General features: G+C 43.0%; 1 long non-coding RNA gene across 2 annotated transcripts; it reads right to left on the bottom strand.

Moving 5' to 3' along the window:
• Positions 1-6,111: 6,111 nt before the first annotated feature.
• On the bottom strand, positions 6,112-20,893 carry LOC116837761 (uncharacterized). Of its 2 annotated transcripts, XR_004376772.2 has the most exons (4): positions 20,152-20,893; positions 17,322-17,746; positions 7,431-7,504; positions 6,112-6,203 (listed from the first exon to the last, which is right to left on the bottom strand). It is a non-coding gene; the product is annotated as an uncharacterized LOC116837761 (long non-coding RNA). The 2 variants fall into 2 exon arrangements; XR_012657196.1 differs by lacking the exon at positions 20,152-20,893 and having other exon boundaries at positions 17,322-18,405.
• Between the last annotated feature and the right edge of the window lie 621 nt (positions 20,894-21,514).

Here is a 21,514-nt window from a genome sequence, read left to right as displayed (position 1 = left end):
AGCATTCTGTCGAGGTTCTTACATTGTGCTCATCACTATAGTACAGGGGTAGGCAACCTATGGCATGGGTGCCAAAGGCGGCACGAAAGCTGATTTTCAGTGGCACTCGCACTGCCTGGGTCCTGGCCACTGGTCCAGGGGGCTCTGCATTTTATTTAATTTTAAATGAAGCTTCTTAAACATTTTAAAAACCTTATTTACTTTACATACAACAATAGTTTAGTTATATATTATAGACTTACAGAAAGAGACCTTCTAAAAACATTAAAATGTATAACTGGCACACGAAACCTTAAATTAGAGTGAATGAACGAAGACTCGGCACACCGCTTTTGAAAGGCTGCCGACCTCTGCTACAGTATCTGAGCACCCCCTTACTCCAGGGGGTAGAAATTTGCTGCTGCACTCTGAGCGTTGCATATTATGACATCCCTGCATTGGCTCACCTATTCTGGTCAGTGCATAATGGGGAAATAACCAACCCTCCACCAATCCTCCACCCACCTTCTTGGTATGCATGGGGCGGGGGAATAGCTGGTGTACCATGTCCACTTACTCCTGAATGCCTGGACACAAGGTCAAAACAGGGCAAAACTGTTTGCTCGAACACTGTTACTTGGGCACACGGCCCAAGAAACAATCAAACCCTAAGCACTAATACAGTGCAACAAGCCACAGCACATGGATTCTGATCTGCCTTCTGAACATCTCAAAGCATGAGAGTGTTTTGGATTTTGGATGCTGGGTTCCACTGATCATAAATGTATAGGCCATATGCAAAATATGGATATGGAGCTAGTTTAGGATTTCAAACACCCACAAAATCTAGGAGAGTTTGGCTTGGGCTGGCTCTATTAAAAATGATTACTACTATTATTATATTACTTGGATTGTAAGCACCTTGGGGCAAGGACTGTGTTGTTCCTCTGCATTTGTACAGCGCCGAGCACAGTGGCATCCTGATATATGACTGGAGCTGCTAGATGATACCACAATATAAATAAATAATAATGATGATGAAGCACTGACAATTCACTTGCCTAATCATCACAAAAATTTTAATGAAAGGAAAAATGCAGTAGAAAGAAAATAGGTGACCACTGGAATATAAAATAAAGGATTTGAGGCAGCATAAATACCCAATTTCTGAGAGCATCCCTGAGACAAGATGATTCTGTTGTGTTTTGCTTGTTGGGTTAGCTCCTTTTTTATTTGCCTTTAGAGTTTCACCCTAGGAAGGAGCTGGCCCGAGGCAGAAGCAAACTAGGATATCAAAACTGTTTTCTATCAAAATCTATTTTTTCAAAGGCTGACGAGATGCCTTACTGGCTGACTCCCTATGACTCAACGTGGCCTGCTGCTCATGAGTGGGACAGCCAGTCAGAAGGGCCATGAACTGATATGAATGGGAAAAAACAAAAAGATCAAATCGAAATCTAAAAAAGCAGAAACATGCAACCAGGGTCCTGGATTCAAAGTCCTACCTGGTCTGAGAATATAGGACTATTGATTTTAAAATACTGAAGCAGACCCCCAACATTAATAATAATAAATAATAAATCTTACATTCATGTGGTGTCTTTTATCTGGAAGGATCCCAAAATGCTTGAAAAAGACATCTATCTATCCATCCATCCATCACTCCTAATTCTCTTGCATTACTATTCACTTTCTCTTCCACCTTCTGTCAGCTTCTCATCTTCTCATGTAATGTCCATGCCTAGAACAATCTCTCCTTATATATATACACCAAGAACAACCTCACAGCTTCCAGAAACCACTCCTATCCTCTTCTCCTCACCAATATGCTTTTCACACACTCTCTCTCCTGAACTAGACTTTCAAGGAAAAGCCAGGTATTGCAGCAAAGGATGTTGATGACTCAGTGGAGCTCTGAATCAGCACAGAACAGAGTCCCAGAAACAACATAAATGCAGGTTGTTTCAGTTTAGAGAATTGTTAAGCCATTTTCAAGGGATGGCGAAGAGGGAGAGTTACAAAAAAGTCACAACAAAAGATCAGAACCTTAAGAAGAAAAGAAGTGCCTGGCTGTTGTAAAACTGCTGTGACTACTCAATTTTGATACAAGATTGCCACTCCTTTTGGATATTTGTTTGAGGGAACACTTGGTCATTTGCTTAGGGCATCAGCAAGCTGATGATCACCAGTGCTTGTGATTTACCATCACATCATGAGACCTTCCGTCTTCTGACTCTGAAAGATGTATGCGCCAGAGCAGATGAGGAGAGGGGATCTGGCAATATCACCATGGCTGTGTCCTGAGCAACTTCTGAGCTGTGAATGAACCATTCACACCTTTTTCCTCCCTCTTTGCCTTCTATCTGAGCCTGGCTTAGTCAACCAGGACAGATTAGAAGTATAAAGATTTGACTCCCACAGATGGGCAAGAAGATAAACACAATGCAGCCCAACATTTTCCAGAGTCAGGGAAGGAAAAGCCAGCCTTCTAAAAGTGTCTAACGGCACCAAGTGCTGTGCTTGTGGCACTCCAGGAATGGAACTGCATGTATCAGAGGTAGAAATCACACTTTTCCAGATGATGCTATTTGTGTGTGTGGCTGTGTCTCTCTCTCTCACTCTCACACACACACACAATCAGTCAAAGTGGCTGTTGAGTTTGGGTGCCTTGGTCTTTAGAAGCCCAACTTGCGACACACTGGGCTTGATTTTTCAGAGCAACTGCACGTCCCATTCACACTCACTGACATCCACAGCTCTCATTCAAAACCAGGGGTTACATTTGAAAGTGCTTGGCAAGTGGAATGCTATATATAACCTATTCAGAGATATATAGTGCCTGTCTCTCTGTGTATAGTTGTGTATATATAAAATCCCCTCACCCACCACTGAAATGCAAGCATTTCAAGGATGGAAAATGAGAGTTGTTACACAGTCTGTGTCAAGACTACGCAAAGCAGTTCAATACAAGAAATGAAGACTATTGTAACCACTTGAAACTACAGGGAGAATTTGTATGAATTTAGAAACTAATGACCCAATCCGAAAAATGCCCAGGCACCACTTATGCAAGTCTTAAAATACCAGCACATACTTGTGGAAGGAAGATTTGTCCAGCTGTGAGTATGCCAACCAGCCCTCAAGCGTCCTGTGGTTCTGTCATTTCAAGACGTATCATTTTTTTTCTTCAATGATATACAGAACATCATGGTATTCACCAAGGGTAACTAGTGCGATAGCAAAGTGCCCGTCCCTTCTGTGGACCTCCAAATGACCCTGTATGCAGAAGTATGGAAAAGCATTCCACATTCTTTTGGCCCATCTTTAGTTACCCGATAAGAAATGAAGTTGACATAACAATATAAACAGTATTACTGACGAAGTCAAGATAGACAGCGAGTGTGGGTCAGGACATGATACCAAGGGAGAGGTATCATATATTTATCTCAGGTTCTTCTGAGCCAGTTCCGGCAGCTGGATGCAGAGCACACAAAGAACTATTGGTGGCAGTAAATGACCTGAAAGAAAGCAGATGCATTTTGGAGTTTGCAAATCCCTGCTCTGTAGCTAGCACCCCTCTTCTTGGTAGCATCAGGAAACCCTCTGGGACCTTAGTGCCAGTGCTATTAATTTTTGTATGGAGGCCGGTATAGAGGATGTTGTACTCAGTTTTTGCAAATTCAATGGAGATGAAGAACTGACCTGAGAATCAGAGGCAGCCCCAATCTTTAAGTCCTTCTGCTAATCTTTTTCAGGGTAATTACTAAACAGAGTAGAAAAGCATGAGGCAATGAAGGTTGGCACTAGACCTGCCATTAGCTTTAATCCAACCTGCAAAGGTTGAGGTTCAAAGACTGGATTCAGCAATCACATTTCAGAGACAGCAACCCAAGATGGAACTTTAGATGCCCTTGTGAGAGATTATCTAGTGAACCAGGAAAAAAAACTAGGGTTGATCTGGACAAAATGGCTTTGTCTCTGGAAACCACAAAGGAAAGTTAAGATGCATCAATCATCGCAAAATCCATCACAGATTTGAAATGAAATTCAGATCTGTCCCAAGAGCATAGGAAGATGGTATTTTAGGTAGGAATACAATCATGGCACCTGGTTTTATGGACTGGAGAGTCTTTGGATAGGAAACAAATATGATTCGACAAGAACAATGAAGGTCCAGAAACATGGGTCGGTGTTAGAGAGTCTACCAGTTGTCTGCTCAGTTTCAAATCTATACTCTTGGATGGAAAGCAAGGGAAGTGTTAGAAATTTGTGACCTCCATGTTTTGAGCCAGTTCCAGTAGGTGGAGCTACACAGCAGGAACAATCCTCCAGAGTGGTGCATTCTGACATAAGCCAGACTAGTCTCCCTTGCCTCTGACTTTGTCTGATTTCTGGCACAAGGACGACAGCAAATGAGTCCAAATTTCAGAACAAATGACAAAAACTCTAAGTGTGGCAGAATTAGATTAAGAACAGTGACACAAGCAAAGTTGAAACAATGAAACTCAGGAGCACGGCAGAAAACAGCACGTTGGTTCATGGGAAGACACTTGCTGGCCTTTGACAGAGGCAGGCAGAAAAGGCTACATCTGAAAGACAACAGGGCTGATCTGCAGTGGGTGTAAACCAGCACTGTTCTGTTGTCTTCACTGCAGCTCCACTGAGTCACAGCAGCTGGGGACAGGGTGACCAGATGTCCCAATATTATAGGGAAAATCCTGATTTTGGGGTCTTTTTCTTATATAGGCTCCTATTACCCCCATCCCCATTTTTCACATTTGCTGTCTGGTCACCCTAGCTGAGGATCTGGCCCTTTAATTTATAAACTCCATTCCAGCACCTGGGGCTCGATCCTGCAGATGGATATAGAGCAGTGGTTCTTAACCTGGGGTGCACTCACCCCCTGGGGGTGCGAGATGCCTTTTCTGGGGGGTGGGGTGAGACATGCCAGGTTTATTTAGAAGGTAAATCATCGAAAACACAAATTAAGCACAGGTATGTAAGTACAACTACTTTGTTTCATCAAACCTATTTATTTATTATCATTATACATTTTTTAATAATTACGGTAATATATAAACAAACAATATATCTAGGTTTAAAGAACTGACCCACTTCAATGATTTTTGATAAGGGGTGCAAGAATGTAGTTTGAGAACCGAAGGGGTGCAGGCTGCAGTAAAGGTTAAGAACGACTGGTATAGAGCATTGCACATATGCCATGTGATAAGCAGAGCTGAGGGCAGGGGAATCCAGCCTCGCATGAATGCGAGTGCTGCCTAGGAGCAGAAGTAAATCCGAAGAGAAGAACATACAAAGCTACTACTCCACCCTCCTTCGAATTTCTCCTTAGATCCTCGCCATCTGTTGTGATGCCTACAACACTCTTGACAGGTTAGGCAGCTGGTATGCTGTGACTGCTGCTTGCTGTGGTGATCTTAACTGTTTCATTGTCTCCTTGTTCTCCCTTCCACCTGCTGTGGCTTGGACTGTAAACTCCTTGGGGCAAGGACCATCATATTATTAGGTGTATGTACCACACCCTGCACAATACACCCCAGGCTGACCAACCTTATCTCACTGTTTCCTTGCACTCTCCTGTCTGTCTCCATCGGTCGTCTCTTGTCTTATACTTACATTGTAAGGTCTTTGGGTTAGGAGCCAGCTATTTGTTCTTTGTCTGTGCAGTGCCTAGCATAATGGGATCCTAGTCTATGGTCGGGGAACAGACCGGCTACTGAAATACAAACACTAAATAACAACAACAAATAATAATTTGGGCCTCTAGTTGCTACCCGAATACAACTAATAATACTAACACCATCACCAAACATGGTGAATATCACAGTCAAGCCTATGTCTTCACCCATTCCACATCCCCCTTTGAACCATTCTTTGCACAGTAGCAAGGTAGGGGGTGGGCACACAGGGGTCCTGAGACACACCATTGTTCCATATAGAAGGGTATTTTTAATACTTAAAGGGACTTGCACCCATGCCTACTCTCTACACATATTCTTCCTCACCTCGATGCGCAACTTGCGAGGCCAGAATGTAGGACTAAAAGAACAAGGTGTCTCATCAGATTTTTGGCATCTCCTCTCCTAGTTATGCCTGCAACCACCACTAGAACAGCTACTTCTGTGGTACTCTGGAGCTTCCAGTTGGTCACTGGAAATTGAATTCATTTATATGGCAGGGTTCTTGTCTCAGAAGCAGTATGCCTGCAAATGGCAATGAACAAATTATTTTGGTACTGCCGTTCGCAATTTTCAAGATGTTGAAATGAAGCACAAAGAGCAAACAATCTATGAGAAGTGTTAGGGGGGATGTGTACTCCAACTCATAGACCAGTTCTAACTATATTGCAAGATCTTTGACTGCTGATCAGAGCCTTAGGTTCTTAAATGGTAGGGAGAAATGGTGTTTCTAATTCACAAGCTTATGCCAAATTCTGTGGCCCTTACACAGTTTTTATTCAATCCTTACTCAGACTTCAAAGGGATTAAAGTCTGCAGCGTTTGGGCCAGTCTGAAACACTATACGTAGAGATCATGTTTATTTCTATGCAACAGGGTTCATGGCATATCATGCTTGCACATTTATGTACAGTTATGATACTTAAAGTGTGTACACATGGGAATGAGAAAGAAAATGGGAAATTCCATACAACATTCACATTATAAAGCTGTACATTTATTCAGAATTTATGGTTACAAAATAAGCCATAAACGTAAAGTGCATGAGGTTTATACTGGCACCTTATCACCTCAGCAGCTGTACGTACATAACCCACATTGAAGTCTATTAAAAGAATGATCAAAGCCACAGAATCCTCAGATTAAAGCTCTGCCTGATTACTAGAACTGTACGGAACTTGTTAACTGTGAAGATGTTTGTGTGAATATTTTCTTCAGCTCTGCTCTGCCTGGGGCTTGTGAGCCCTGAGTTGGGGGCTGTGCTTTGAGTCAACCCCCATATTCAAAGGGGCAGATCCTTAGCGTCTGTAAATGGACATAGTCAAAAGAGACACAGATTTACACCAGTTAAAGATCTGACCTAACGTGAAACTCTGGCAAAAACAAAAAAAAATTTCATCTCCTTTCACATCAACATTGTGCAAAACTAAACTGCCCATGGCTCACACGTGAAACCAAAATATACCATGAAGTTTCCACACTCAGAGGAAGACATTTAACATTTTTGTTCACATCGGCTTCAATTTAAATGCACATTTTAAAATATTGAACCAAGTACCAGTACAGTACAATTCATTTTAAATTCAAATGACATTTAGTAAATTATCTAGGAAAAATGTTCATTACCTATTAAATATATATTTAGGGCCAGATTCAGTTCCTGCTGAAGTTAACAGCAAAATTCTCTGTGGCTTCAGCAGGAGCAGAATTGAACCCTCAAATGTGGCAACATGATGCATGGTAAATACTCACCTCTGAATCTAACTTTGCCTCTAAGATTCTTCTCACCTGGTGGAAGTCCAGTCAACCCAGTTGCCAACGGAGATCTAAGAGAAATAAAAAATACTCAGTGGTTATTGCTTTCCTCTTCTAAGCAGACAAAAATACAAGAAAATTACTTGGATAGAAAAGAACCTGAACCAAACCGTGGATGCCTTCCTGGATCTACAATTAGTGACTGGGACCTACTGTATTAAATCTAAAACTAAATCTATTTTGGATACACCCATAACCATGGTGTCTGGGTCCCTATCTATACTATGGGCTGAACAAAATCTTTGAACGTGGTTTTGGATGCAAACTTAGGGGGTCAGGCCCATCTCCTCTTTTAAACTTCTGCATCCATTTCTCAGCAGCTGCAATTTCACTCACATCCATATACATAACATCTTAGATTTGTTGCTTCATAACATAAGCTTTCCAAAGCAGCACAATCTGCAAAGCAGTCAGGACGGGCATGATATTTCAGTACAGACATGGTACCTCCTTCCTCCCGCTGACTTGCCATCAGCATTACAATGTCTAGACAAAGCATAGGATTTATTATGGCATTTGGGACTGGCACCACAGACCTGGCCCTGAAGTGAATGATGATGGGAGGCTGCAGAACAGCAACTGGGCTGCCTTGTCTTCATAGCTTCTATTTCCTTGGAGTGCAAATTTTGGCCGAGCGGGATTGATTAAAATGAGACTATCCTCTGAGATTTCTCATCAGCTCTGGAGAAGAGAAGCCCATTAATATGGTGATACCCTGTAAAAGGGCAAGACTCCAAATTCTGGCATAGAGATATCCATCGAGTCAGAATCTGAAATCCAGAGCGACTCCATTAATTCCAAGGAAGTTACTCTGGATTTACACTAGTATGACAGTGATCAGAATCAGACCTGCAGCCTTTAAGGAGAGCTGTGGCTAGGGGTGCAGGTGGTTTGCGTTCTAATTCAGAGGGCACGCTGGAGGGGTCAAATGACTTTTCAAACCTTTGATTACTGACCTATGTATTCGCTTCAGGAGACACAAAAGTACAAAACCTCAGCATGGAATAACTCTTGTGATTTTCTTTTTTTTCCTCTCTGGACAATTTTATCATTTTGGCATTTGGCCAAAAAGTCTGTCCTTGTTAACTTGTGCCGGCTGTGAAACACCTGCATCCCATTGTCACTGGGTGGATAAAACCTACCATTTGTATGTGGAGTACTTACCTCTTACTGTTTTGTTTTAGCCTATTAAAAGGAGAGTCTTGTTTAAAAAAAAAAAGACCACCACCTAAATGACAGAGACACAATTTAACATCACCAGAACTATTCGACTGGAATCAGTTCGAGATAATAGGCCAGATCCTCAGCTAGTGGAAATCAGCATCATCCATTGGAGTTAATGGGGCCACATCCTCGGCTATTGTAAACTGATGCAACTCCAAGTGATATATGCCAATTTTTACCTACTGAGGATCTGGCTCATTCGATGTGACCAGCCCTAGCTGCATCTATATGGGGTCCTTCCGTTTGTTTTCTGATTTATTTCTTTTACTGTGAATCTAACTAACAGAAATTATGAAGAAACTTTCCCTCTGGGCACATTACAATTATAACTGCCTGTTGCAGGGTTCTTACATTTTTCTCTGAAGGATCAGGTACTGATCAATGGAGGAGACAGGATACTTGAGTACAGAAACCCCTCTGCTGATCCAGTACGGAAATCCCTACGCTCCTAGGTTCGTGACGTCAATGAAATATCTTGAATTTTCAGCCCTTGAGAGGAAAGCGTTCTCTGTGGTCCAGATATAACACTGGCAGCAGCAGTGAAAGCGTCTTTCACACCACCTAGCCAATAACGCTCAATCCTGACCTAATGGGACCTCTCCTAAGGCCCACCCAATTGTACTGCCATTGTGTTTAATGCACTTCTGTATACAGGGCCTATGCTCCTCTTCAATCCCACTTACACCCTCTGCACAGGGGTAGTTTCCACCCACTGAGAGTTTTGCTATTGACTTCTGTGGGAGCAAGATCAGCCTATAGAGTCAAGAGGGTAATTCAATGCCCATGTCTCATTTGGTTTCTCGGACTCTCTGCTGAGACTGTCACAGCTAAGGCACCAACAGGCAAGGTGGTGGTGAGGGGTTGTGTTTTAATCAAACCTTCTTCTTTAGCTGTGAGACAGATGAGATGTTTATCCCAGCAGCCAATGTTACTTCTGCATGAAGTGGAATGTAGCTAAACTGTTTAAAAAAAGCCTGTTTCCACTAGAGACTTTGCCACATAGTGACTCTGCTGTCCCGAAGCTTGAAAATGTAAACCTGCTGCTGAACACAGGTCTGACTATTTGCATTTTTAATCATCTAAGAGTTTAATTAGTATCATGGCCTTAATCAGGAGCTGCAAATACAGCTGAAGTCATCAGAGCTTAATTAGTCTGAAAAAAGTTTGGTGCAGTCTGAAAACGTCTCCACTGACATGAAGATAAGAGGCCTCTAGGGTTTCTAGAGAGGAGACGAAGACTTCGATACAGTGGAGAAAGATTACAGTAGTGTTACTTTCTAGTTTTAAGAATGACCAGCAGTGGAGAAATATTAACTGACAGATTTTCTTTAAGGCCGACATTGGATCAAACAGGAAGTTAAAGCAGGCAACTTGGAATCAGGAGATATGAGTACTAGTCCTAACGTTGCCACAGATTCTCCGTGACGCCATGGACACGTCACTTCAGCTTCTTTACTGTCCACTGATGTCCAATATGAGACATCTAGGAAACGATTATCAGAAATGTGGAGACCTCTAGCTCCAACTGAAGTCAATGGGAAAAGCAGGGGTAAGAACCACTGAAAAATTCATTTCTCAAATTGGATACCCAGAATTAATAGAAACTAAAAAATGTTGGATTTAACCTCTCTGTGCTTCAATTACCACATCAGTAAAATGGGATTAACCTACCTTACAAGGACATTATGAGGCTTAACCTTTATAAAGCGCTTTGAGACCCTCAGATGAAGTTTGGAATCACTCTAGAACCAAGCTTGAACTAAACTTTTTTGAGGTTCTGAAATGTTTTCATAGTTCTCTATCCCTCTCAACAGTTTAACGTAAATTTGTCCTGGATCTGCCCCAAACCGGATGACTTTGCTTCCTAGGGGTCCATGTGGACTTTGACTTGAAATTTCAATCTCCCTGGATAAACACACCTTGAAGATCTCTTTTAAAGAACCTAAAATCTCAAAGCAAAACTCAGTCAAAACCAGTTAGCTTCCCCTGGTTCCTCTATTACAGTGGTCCTCAACAAGGGGCCCCAGGCCCCTGGGAGGGCTGCGCGCAGGTTTCGGGGGGTTCGCCAAGCAAGGTGGGCATTAGTCTTGCTGGGACCCGGAACAGAAAGCTGAAGCCCCACCATACGGGATTGAAGCCTGGAGCCCCAAGCCTTAGGCTGAAGCCAAAGCCTGAGCAACTTAGCTTTGCCGGGGCTCCTGTGGCATGGGGCCCCAGGCAATTTCCCAGCTTGCTGCTCCCTAAGGCCAGCCCTGGCTTTTATGTGCAGAAAACCAGTTGTGGCACAGATGGGCCATGGAGTTTTTACAGCATGTTGGGGGGGCTCAGAAAGAAAAAGGTTGAGAATTCCTGTTCTATTAATTCTTCCATGTTTCTTTGAATAGGGGACCAGATCAGTGCTTAATTTGTAATGAAAAAGGTGCTGGGGCTCAAGCAATTTTTTTACATTCATAACTGACATGGCAAGCCCTGGCACAAATTAAGCACTGGGCCAGATTAACGCCAAAGATTTATACAATTTAGAGAAGCTTTCGATGAATTGGGGGCTCCATTTCCAGGCTGTGAATGCATTTCCACTGTAAAGGAATCATACCACTGCCAGGAAGGGCACCAAGTATCCTAATTTTGTCACTGCTCTGCACATGAACCTCCCAGTGAAGTCAATGGTAGTTCCACACAAAGAGGGCTTTGTAACATGCTAGCTTTGTGTGCATGAGCGAGCAATGTCCCAATCTAACAGCTAGGCCACAGAGAGATTATGAAACCTACCCCTGCTATTGGCTAAAGTTGGCCTTCTCCAGCTCAAGTATTAGAATCCTACTTTTACGAAGCCAAAGGACAATGGTTCTTTTAATCCTGCTATCCTTGCAGAATGGGGAATACAGAGATAGTTGTGCCTGCTGTTTGCACCACATGGATTTATTGCAGCTTGCAGATTTGGGCTGATGGACTGACAGCCCTGGAAAATAGCCCTTGGTTTACTCATAGAACAGATGGATAGTGGGCTGGAGTTGTGGATGAATGATATGTGCCTGGACAGAGTGGTTTCACTTTCACAATATCAGGCCTCCACTCTGAGGGTCAAAGGAAAGCTTCCTAGGAAAACTCTGGAGGAGTTAGAATAATTTTACTTCTTCTCATACTCACTGTGTTTCAGTCTATTTCTTTACGGAAAGTATTTTAGAAGAGGTCCTCCATGCAGCAGCTGAGTGCTGTCCTTACAATGGCAGGAAAGGCTGAGAATAGATTCCAGACAACTGGTGAGCTGTGTGCATCATGCCTGCTCTGTTTTAGCAGCCACAAGTGGCAACCCTTCTTGGAATACATGAGCTGACAAGTGGTTTCAACTGAAGGTGATCTCTACATGTCTGACTGGTCAAAGGTTTCAGTGAGCAGTAACACAAATAGCTATAAATCCATGTCACAATACCTGCTTGGACTACAAAGCAGTTGAGGCTGTGATTTTCAAAAGAACCTATAGCAGCAGTAAGACGCCCAGATCCTATTAAAATTCAATGGGAGTTGAGCACCTAATTCTTTTAAAATACCCAGAGTGGAAACCAGTCAAGTTTAGCCACTGACCCACTGGTTGACGTTAAGTTACTAAACTGTTACATGACTTCTTGTTCATGTGTTTTTGGGGAAAGGCCTCTCTACTTCTCTGTATTTGTACAGTGCTTTGCACAACAGGTCCCTGTTCTTGGATGGTCCCTAGGCACAACCATATTAAATGTTCTAAATAATAATAACTGAACACAAATGGCCAAATTCACCCCAATGTAATGATTGACTTTAGTGAAATTACACCATGGATTGAATTTGGCCCCACATCAATCAAATGGACCTGCACATACATTTCTGTGGACATAGGTAACAGGTCAGATAAATATTGGGCATGATTCTCTTTTCACTTACACTGGTGCATACCAGGAGTAATTTCATTGAAATTAATGGACTTTGGTGTAAGTATGATTAGAATCATGTAATTCCGCCGTGATTTATTTGTAGCAGCAGCAACCAGAAACATTCTCCCCACTGCCAGACCTGTTCCTTGCCTCCAAGTGTTAAATGACATCTCCATCAGGCAATGTATCCCCCTACCATACCTTTTTTTTGGGTGGGGAAGAGGGCTGCATTTTCAATCAGTAAATATATTACAACACACTATTTATCTCTCCCTGCAGCTTCTGGGCCTTCATGTAACCTTCCATCTCAGTGATCCCTCAGGAATTTCACAGTGAAATTAGTGAATCCTACTGCAAGGTGATAGCAAGTGGAGAGATTGTAGAATTCCATTTAGTGGGAAGAGAGGAATTCAATCAGTTATGTATATAGGAACACAGGAACAGCCTGACTGGACCAAACTGACAGTCCAGTCTGTCTCTGACAGCATAGGATCCGTTGCTTCAGAGGAAGGAGCAAGAAACCCCATAGTGGAAAATTATGGGTTAATTTTCCCATTAGAGAAGTTTCTTCCTAACCTCAGGCTGTTATTGTTTGGCTTATGCCCTGAAGCATGAAAGTGGACATCCCACATAATTATAGAGTTCCAATCCTTCTTTGATTTGTGCTATCCTCTTGGTCTCAATAGCATTTCACAGCAACGAGTTCCACAGGTTAATTACGTATTGAATGAAAAAGTATTTTCTTTCTTAAATGTGCTCTCTTTTAAAACCTGCCACATGGTCTTTGTACCTGCTAAGCTTGTGCACATCATCTCTTTTTTCATGGTGAGAGGGTGGTCGGCTGGTGAGAAGAGGAGGGATGACAAATGAGTTAACACATAACAATGGAATGCAAGTGAGTCTCTGCTATTTTTAATTAAGGAGCGATGACAGCTGACTAAATTCCCTGACTCTGCAGTTAAAGGCTCCCTGACCTAGACATTATTGGACATGCTCCTAAGACAAGGCCAATATATATTGGTCCCGGCGGTGCTTCTATTATCGTACCCGCCGTCTCAACAGACGCAGGACTAACAAAATCTATGCCTATTATCAGCATGAAAATAGTGAGATAAAAGTGTGAATGCTTATGAGCTGAACACGGCAGCAGGTGAGAAGAGGACAATGAAGGTCATCTCCAGAGAGGACTCAAAATGCCTAAGTTTGGTTTCCAATAAACGTTAAGCTTATCTCCAGTGTCAACTTTTTTTTAAAAAATTGCCCTTTGCGTTTTCATTTGATTTAGCCAAAAAAAAAGCCCACTCTTAACAACTCATTATTATCTCAGGGTAGTGCCCAGCAGCCATGTGTCCAATCAGGACCCCATTGTGCTAGGGGCTGTATGTACATGTCACAATAACAACAGCCCCTGCCTTAAGTACAAGGCAGGCAAAAGACTGAAGAGAAAATAGGTGTGAGGAGTTGAAGTGAGTTGTCTAAGATCACACAGATTAGTGGTTGTGTTGAGATTAGAACTCTTTTCTCCTTATTCCCAGGCCAGTGACCTAGAAACCAGACCCAGCTGGCTCCCCAAATTGTGTACTTGTAGTACAGGAAACTGAAGATTTCACCTATCCAGCAATAAAGGAATGTCCTTACTGTGGGATCTCAATGTTATTCTGTGGCATTCACCTGGCAGAGAAGGTATCTTTTATTTTAGTATCTCAACACATTTTGTGAACATTAAACTCTAAGACTAGGACATAAGCACCAGCAGGCTGGAGTGGATTGTGTTAGTTGCAGGATAGATCCAGATGGAGTCTGGAGAAAATGAGACCTGGAAAGGTGAAGTGATTTGCCCATGTTCCCACAGCAAGTCCTTGGCAGAGCTGCGCATACTAACCCGGGTTTCCAGCTCTAACCACAAGAACTGGCTGTCTCCCTTAGAATGTAATATTGTACCATAAAAATCAAATCAAACTGGAGGTGACAGTTTTGCACTGTTTCATCTGCTTTGGAAATGCATCCGCAGTAAGATACTGGAAACCCCAAAAGACAAAAAAAAACAAAAAACCTTCATTTTTAGCTGGAGATGCCCACACAGAGGGATTTCAAAAAGAAGGAAATTTCGATAATGGTGTATTATTTTACCTGGAGATCAATACTGGGTTTTAATAAGACTGGTCAGGAAAACAGAAACCCTTTCATTCTTTCTAAAGGACCATGGAGTGACCAGGTAAACAGGCAAACACTGAACCAAACTAGTCATGTTCAAATAGGGCTGCAGTGAAACAAAAGCATCAAGGAATATAATCAGGAACTTTCCATTGTGGCTGTACAGTGGGCACAGAAGGGAGGAGTAGTTTTCTGCTGTTGCTAAGACAGTTCCCCCAACCCTAGCTTTATTCTAACCCAATCAGATGGTTTTGACTCTCCACTGGCTTGCCAGCTGCATCGAATGATCATGACAGCTTTTCTTCCTCCTCTTTCTATTGGCTTATTCCTATGGTCTATTATCAAGGGAAAGTAAATCAGACATCTAATCAATAGTTTGCAAGAAGGCACCGAGGCTGCTAGATACTACATTTGCATTAAATCTCTTGCTGTCTATGTCTCTGCATGCAGATAAGCTCTGCATTATCCTACAAGTTGGAGCACTGGCTGCTGCCATACAGCCATATTGGCCGTGCTTGTAGAGGTTTTCAGATGGCAGAGTTAGATATCAGAGCAAGGCAGTGGGCAGCTGTAACTGAAAAATCGTCCTTCTCCCCAGTCACCACAGCACCTAAATCTGATCCTGCAGGATGCTAAGAGCCTTAACTTCCATACAAGTCAACAGGAGTTAAGGACACACCACGCCTTGTGGGATTGGCATTATGTCTGGACACACCCAACACTGTTGCTTGCTAGCAGCCTATTTAATCTATTGAGCTAAATTTGGTCAGATTTTCCCTGGGGTAGAAGATTCAGGTAATAAGATGGAGGAGGCACATGGGGGCAGAGGGAAAGTAGTTTTCCACTGCTTCAGTAGCATGTCATATGTTCTCCTCACAAGGCTCTTTTGGAGATTATTTGATATGGTCCTCTGCCTCGTCCAGTCCTCGCGAGGCTCTTTTAGGGTGGGCAGATAGCTCACATGTGTCCCACAATGCAGTGGGAAAATGCTCCTGGCTCTAAACAAGGCCACCAACGCTTTACTGAGCTACAACAAAGATGATGCTTTATCCCTAGCATGCTTCAGGGACGGAGCTCACTCGGAGCGTTCCCAGCTCTTGCTGCATTATTGGTGGGGTGGTCCCCTTCTGCCTCAACAGAAGACCTTTCCTGGGCAGAAGTGCATGCCAGAGAGGGAGTTGCTATCTGATGCCATTGAAGACCAGGGTGAAATGTGAAATAGGACTCCAGTGGACGTAAGCAGGAGACCACCAGCTTGCAAAGGTTTTCCATAAAAAAGCCAATTTTGAGCAAAGGTGGCTCCGCATTGAGAGCATGCATTGTGCACATTTCATGTGATATGAAGAAGCAAAACAAAGAGTCAGATATTTTACACAGCTCTAAAACTGATCATGAAGATCACCACTGGCAGCCAATTGCCCAACAGAGGAGCCTGTGACTGGAGGAACGTAGAGACTGAACTCCTCTCTAATCTCTAGAAGTAAGCCCTCCTCCTAGTCAAGGACTAAGAGTACAGCGACACTTCAATAAAAAAACCTGCAGCAGGCCCGGGTCAGCTGATTTGGGCTCTTAGGGCTTGGGTACTGCAACCCTACCTCCTCATGGCTTCCCAAAGCTCGGGCTCCAGACTGAGCCCAAATGTCTACACAGCAATTTTACAGCCCCGCACCCTACACCCTGCAAACCTGAGTTAGCTGACCCAGGCCAGCCGTGGGTGTTTTATTGCAATGTAGACATATCCTAATGCACATTTATGTAGCTATTTAAAGGACAGGTAGCAAGCTTCCCTCACTTTGTCCAGAAGCTTGATTGGGAGAAATTATAGCTAAGATTGGTTGCAGACAAACACAAAGAAAGAAGCTTAAGAGAGAGAGAAATTTTCCTATTTCCTCTCTGATCCTCAGTGCCACTTCAAATGCTTGGGTTCCGTTTCCTCCCAGCCAAACACTAGGAGTGGTACAGACGATGTCAAAGGAAGAAAATTAATGGACAAGGAAAATCTCTCTCTTCTTAAACCTGTAAAACAGGTGCCTATTATGCTCTCTGTGTGCAATTATAGAGAAGTAAAACCTCAAATTAGAATGGCCGAGATGACAATAGTCCATACAAATAAGAGGTCCTAATCAAAAGCCTGGCTTACTCCAGGCATTTATTAAAGAATATACAGGATTTGTAGGCATGCCTTGCAGATCAACCAACTCAAGCTTTGTCAGACCAATGTGGCAAGCAAATTCAGGAGTGGAGGCCCTCTTACTGAGAGCATCCTGACCCTGAAACTCTACAGGGTCTACATCTGAGGTCTCTGAGACGTTGTTTGTGCCGAGATCTAACCATGATGGATCCATTAGATATGCCATCAACAGAGATACTGTAGACAAGCATAGTCTTTATGAAAAGTATCCCAACAGATCTCAACTGTTGGGGTGGTGAATAAGGAGACTATGGGGTTTATTACTTGTGCTGCTATGGCCAGCATTATGACAGGTTAAACCTTGTTCTGCTGCAGCTCATTTTTCTGCACAAGTTGGAAATGTTGTTTCCTTACCTTGAAAATTGTTTTCTGCTGTGTTCCCCAGGCCAGTCCTGTGCTAGTGCGGTAGCTGCGTTCCTCAAGCAAAGGAAGACAGAGTGGTCTTGAGCCTGCCCCTCTTCACAGCCAACTCTGAACAGCAGTGATCTACATCAACAAAAACAGATCAGCATGAAAAACTGTTTTCTCCTCACTCCTCCGCAGGTCAAGATTCAGAGGGAAGATGGCTCAGAATGCATGCAGAGGAAAATCTGGATTAGGGGATGACATGGCAGAAAATATAGAGAACGAAACAAAATATCCCCTCCCTTCAGACTGGAAACACCAGGAGAGCCAGCTCTCTTCAACTTCAGCTTCTTCTTCTACCTGTTTACTTGCAGGGTATTATTCAGCCACTATATGTCTCTATGGGCTGTACAGAGTTTCATGCAGGGTGTGGTCTGTGATAAACAAAGGAGGCAAAGTTAGAATTCAAGCTGTGCGTTAATCTGTATCCATCTTTGTTTTCCATGATTCTGTATATCACAACACAACCTGCTTCCTGTGACACCTGAAGTACCATGTGCAAAGGATTTTCTTTTGGTACTCTTGGTCAATGAAAAAAAATTTAGACACCTCATTGTAAAAACAAAAGCCTCACAAACAAGTTTGGTTTAAATTTTAGAGGGAGGTTTGGTCTGGTTCCTATTTTGTTCCAACCACTTCACCCGTCCTGATACAAAACAACCAACTCCCGCCTTTGGAAACTCAGAGGCTCTATGGAGCATATTCGTGTGGGTAAAAACCTTTAAAATCTTCTTAAAATGGTAGCTCCTCTTAAAAGTTAAGGAGTTACACAATGCAAGGTCCCATAAACAGAAGAGAAAACAGCACCTTAGAACTTAGAAAAACTCCCCAATACAATTATGTACCTGTCCAGCAAACATGTCGATCTGCTGTATATTTATCTATCTTAGACTGTATGTTCTCTGGAGCAAAAACGTGTCATTTTATGTGTGTCATAAACGGATAGTTAAGGGTTAATGTCTCTTTTACCTGTAAAGGGTTAAGAAGCTCAGTAAACCTGGCTGACACCTGACCAGAGGACCAATGGGGGGACAAGATACTTTCAAATCTTGGTGGAGGGAAGTCTTNTCAATCCAGGCTCTCCAAATCTCTCTGAATCAGTCTCTCATGTTTCAAACTTGTAAGTAATAGCCAGGCAAGGCATGTTAGTCTTCTTTTTGTTTTCTCAACTTGTAAATGCTCCTTTTTACTGAGAGGATTTTACCTCTGTTTGCTCTAACTTTGAATCTAAGGCTGGAGGGAGTTCCTCTGGGCTATATGAATCTGAGTACCCTGTACAGTATTTTTCCATCCTGATTTTACAAAGATGATTTTTTATCTTTCTTTCTTTAATTAAAAGCTTTCTTTTTAAGAACCTGATTGAGTTTTCCTTGTTTTAAGATCCAAGGGGATTGGATCCGGACTCACCAGGAATTGGTGGGGGACGGGGGGGGAATGGTTAATTTCTCCTTGTGTTAAGATCCAAGGGGTTGGATCGAGGTTCACCAGGAACTTGGTGAAAAAGCCTCTCAAGGTTGCCCAGGGAGGGGAAGGTTGGGGGGTGGGACAAGAAGTGATCCAGACATGGAAATTTCTGGATGGTGGCAGAGTTACCAGATCTAAGCTAGTAATTAAGCTTAGAAGTGTCCATGCAGGTCCCCACATTTGTACCCTAAAGTTCAGAGTGGGGAAGGAACCTTGACAATGTGTGTGGACACAACTGCGATACGTGCCTTCGATCATTTCCCCCACAGATAACAATGAACTCTATCCATTTGGTCCCAGCCTTCTTTGTGTGAGCACCACTTATAGAGAAGGTGTCCCATTAATAAAGCCAAGATCCACACCTCTTGTAATAATACTCTTACACTTATTGCTCTAGGTCATAAAAGGCTTTACAAACATTAATTTAGCCCCTAACCTGCCCCATTCAAAGTAAATAAGTATTACTAACTCCATTTTATGGATAAAACTGAGGCATAGAAAGGTGAGAAGAATTCCTCCGAGTCGTGCAATGAGACACTGGGAAAATTCAGAACTAAAGCTGAGTCCTAACTCAGAGATCCTTCCTCTAACGCCTAGATAACACTTTTCTCCTTTGTGATCATTAAAGATGCTATGACCATCTTTGTAAGAGTATGTGGTGTTAATTTGGATGTCTTGGCCAAGTTCTAACTTGAGTAATTACATAACTGAATTACTCACAGCAATATTCTTCCAATCCTGTTCTAAAATATTGCAAAGTTTTGCTATGCACCATTAAACAGCAGCTATTTCCCACCTCCCGAGGTAGCTGCATTTCAGAAATGGGCAGAGCAATTGTTATAAATACACATGGTAGTTTGTACAACCAGTTATTAAAATTAGAAAGAACTTTGCTATCTGAAGCAGCATGGTCTGGAGAAATGAGCATAAGGATAGGAGCCAGAAGCAACTTTGTTCTAATCCAAGCTAACTCACCCATGTGGCCTGGGGCAATCCACTTACCTCTTTCTGCCTCAATTTCTCCATTTGAAAAACAGGACTAATACATTTGCCTACCTTACAAAGCAGTTGTGAGAATTAGTTGCCTCACAGCCATGCTACGCTTTGAGCATTTAAAGTGTTAAGTGCCATTTGGAAAACAGTGAAAAGTGAGGCAGGTAAGATTCTTAGCTTAACTTCCTCTTCAAAGGTCACACTTATTACCTGCCCATGATATTCAGTTGCTTACATTTGTGGTTCTTAAGTTTTAACCCCCTCTTCCAAACGTGTCTCCCATCAACATAGGTCAATAGACCCACAGCACCTGGCTACCTACCAGTTACATTTTTATAATTGAAGTGCAGAAACGTCTAAATACACTAGGCTGCAATGACTATATGGCTTTGGTACTGATGCCAGCACTTTGATGAATGCGGACTCTTAAGGCAAAACAAACAACAACAAAGTCAACTAACAAGTTTCTAGACCCATTTGTTCAAAATGACAGATCGGCAAACAGAGTAATTTTTTTTACAAACAGCTTTTTATAACATAGAACCCAAAATAAACCCTGACCTAGCTGTGGTGCCATGTTAAACAATAATTACTCTATATAAGGCTTACCAAATGGGAATATTTGTGGGCCAGTGGGATGAAATTATTTTAGGACTTGCACAAACTTTCTTGGGGAGTGGTAAGACAAGCTGTGGGTAATGTGGTGTACCTAGGAAACAGGCAGACACTTTTATTTTATTTTTTTTAGGGCTCTGTTAAAATTCACTGGCTTTACCAACTTACTGCTAAGGGGAGGGGAGAAAAGAGGTTTGTTTACCTCTCTATAAAATAATCCTCACTATGTCACTGTATGTGTTTTGAGATTCTATCTAGCTCTGGCCACAAGCCATACCCACTAAATCACACCCAAACATACAGGAGAACAGAGGAAAGCAGAGATGCATAGCAAGGTCCTTGTAATATTTTACAGTACTGGAAAAAAAACCCACAACTGGCTTCATTTCCATTTCTCACATACCATTTGGGCTGCTTCACCGGGAACTGCTGTGCGGCATCAGAGGAGATTGAAATTTCTATGGCCATGCATGGTGCCTGCGGAAAGCACTGCAGTACAAGCAACTCCATTTAAGCAATGTTATACCTTGCACACACTGGTGTCACCACTGGTGTGGTCAGGGCTGGCTCCAAGTTTTTTGCTGCACCAAGCAAAAAAATTTTCCCGCAGCCCCAGAATCTGCCCCAACTCCGCCCCTTCCCTGCCCCATTCCAACCCCTTCCCCAAATCCCTGGACCCGCCTCCTCCCCTGGGCACACCATATTTCCCCTCCTACCCCTTGCCTGGGAGGGAGGGGAGAGAAGCAGATCGGCAGTGAGCTCAGGAGAGGAGGCAGAGGTAAGCTGGGGGGACAGTTCCTCTGCCCCACCAGGGTTACTTCCTGTGGCCCTCCCGGCGCCCCCCACTGCTACAGATCACCTCCATGCCGCCGCTGCTCCGCTTCTCCCTCATCCCTCCCAGGCTTGCCGCAAAACAGCTGATTTGCACAGCAAGCCTGGGAGGGAGGGGGGAGAAGCGGAGCAGCAGTGTGCTTAGGGGAGCATGTGGCAGTGGAGCAGAGGTGAGCTGGGGCGGAGTGGTTCCTCTGCCCCCCCCAGGGTTAGTTCCTGCAGCCCTCCCCACGCCCCCC

This window comes from Chelonoidis abingdonii, chromosome 18 (assembly GCF_003597395.2).
Source record: "Chelonoidis abingdonii isolate Lonesome George chromosome 18, CheloAbing_2.0, whole genome shotgun sequence".
Taxonomy (NCBI): Eukaryota; Metazoa; Chordata; order Testudines; family Testudinidae; genus Chelonoidis; species Chelonoidis abingdonii.
The sequence above is the reverse complement of the archived record's forward strand: the minus strand, read 5'-3'. Positions and strand labels throughout refer to the sequence as shown.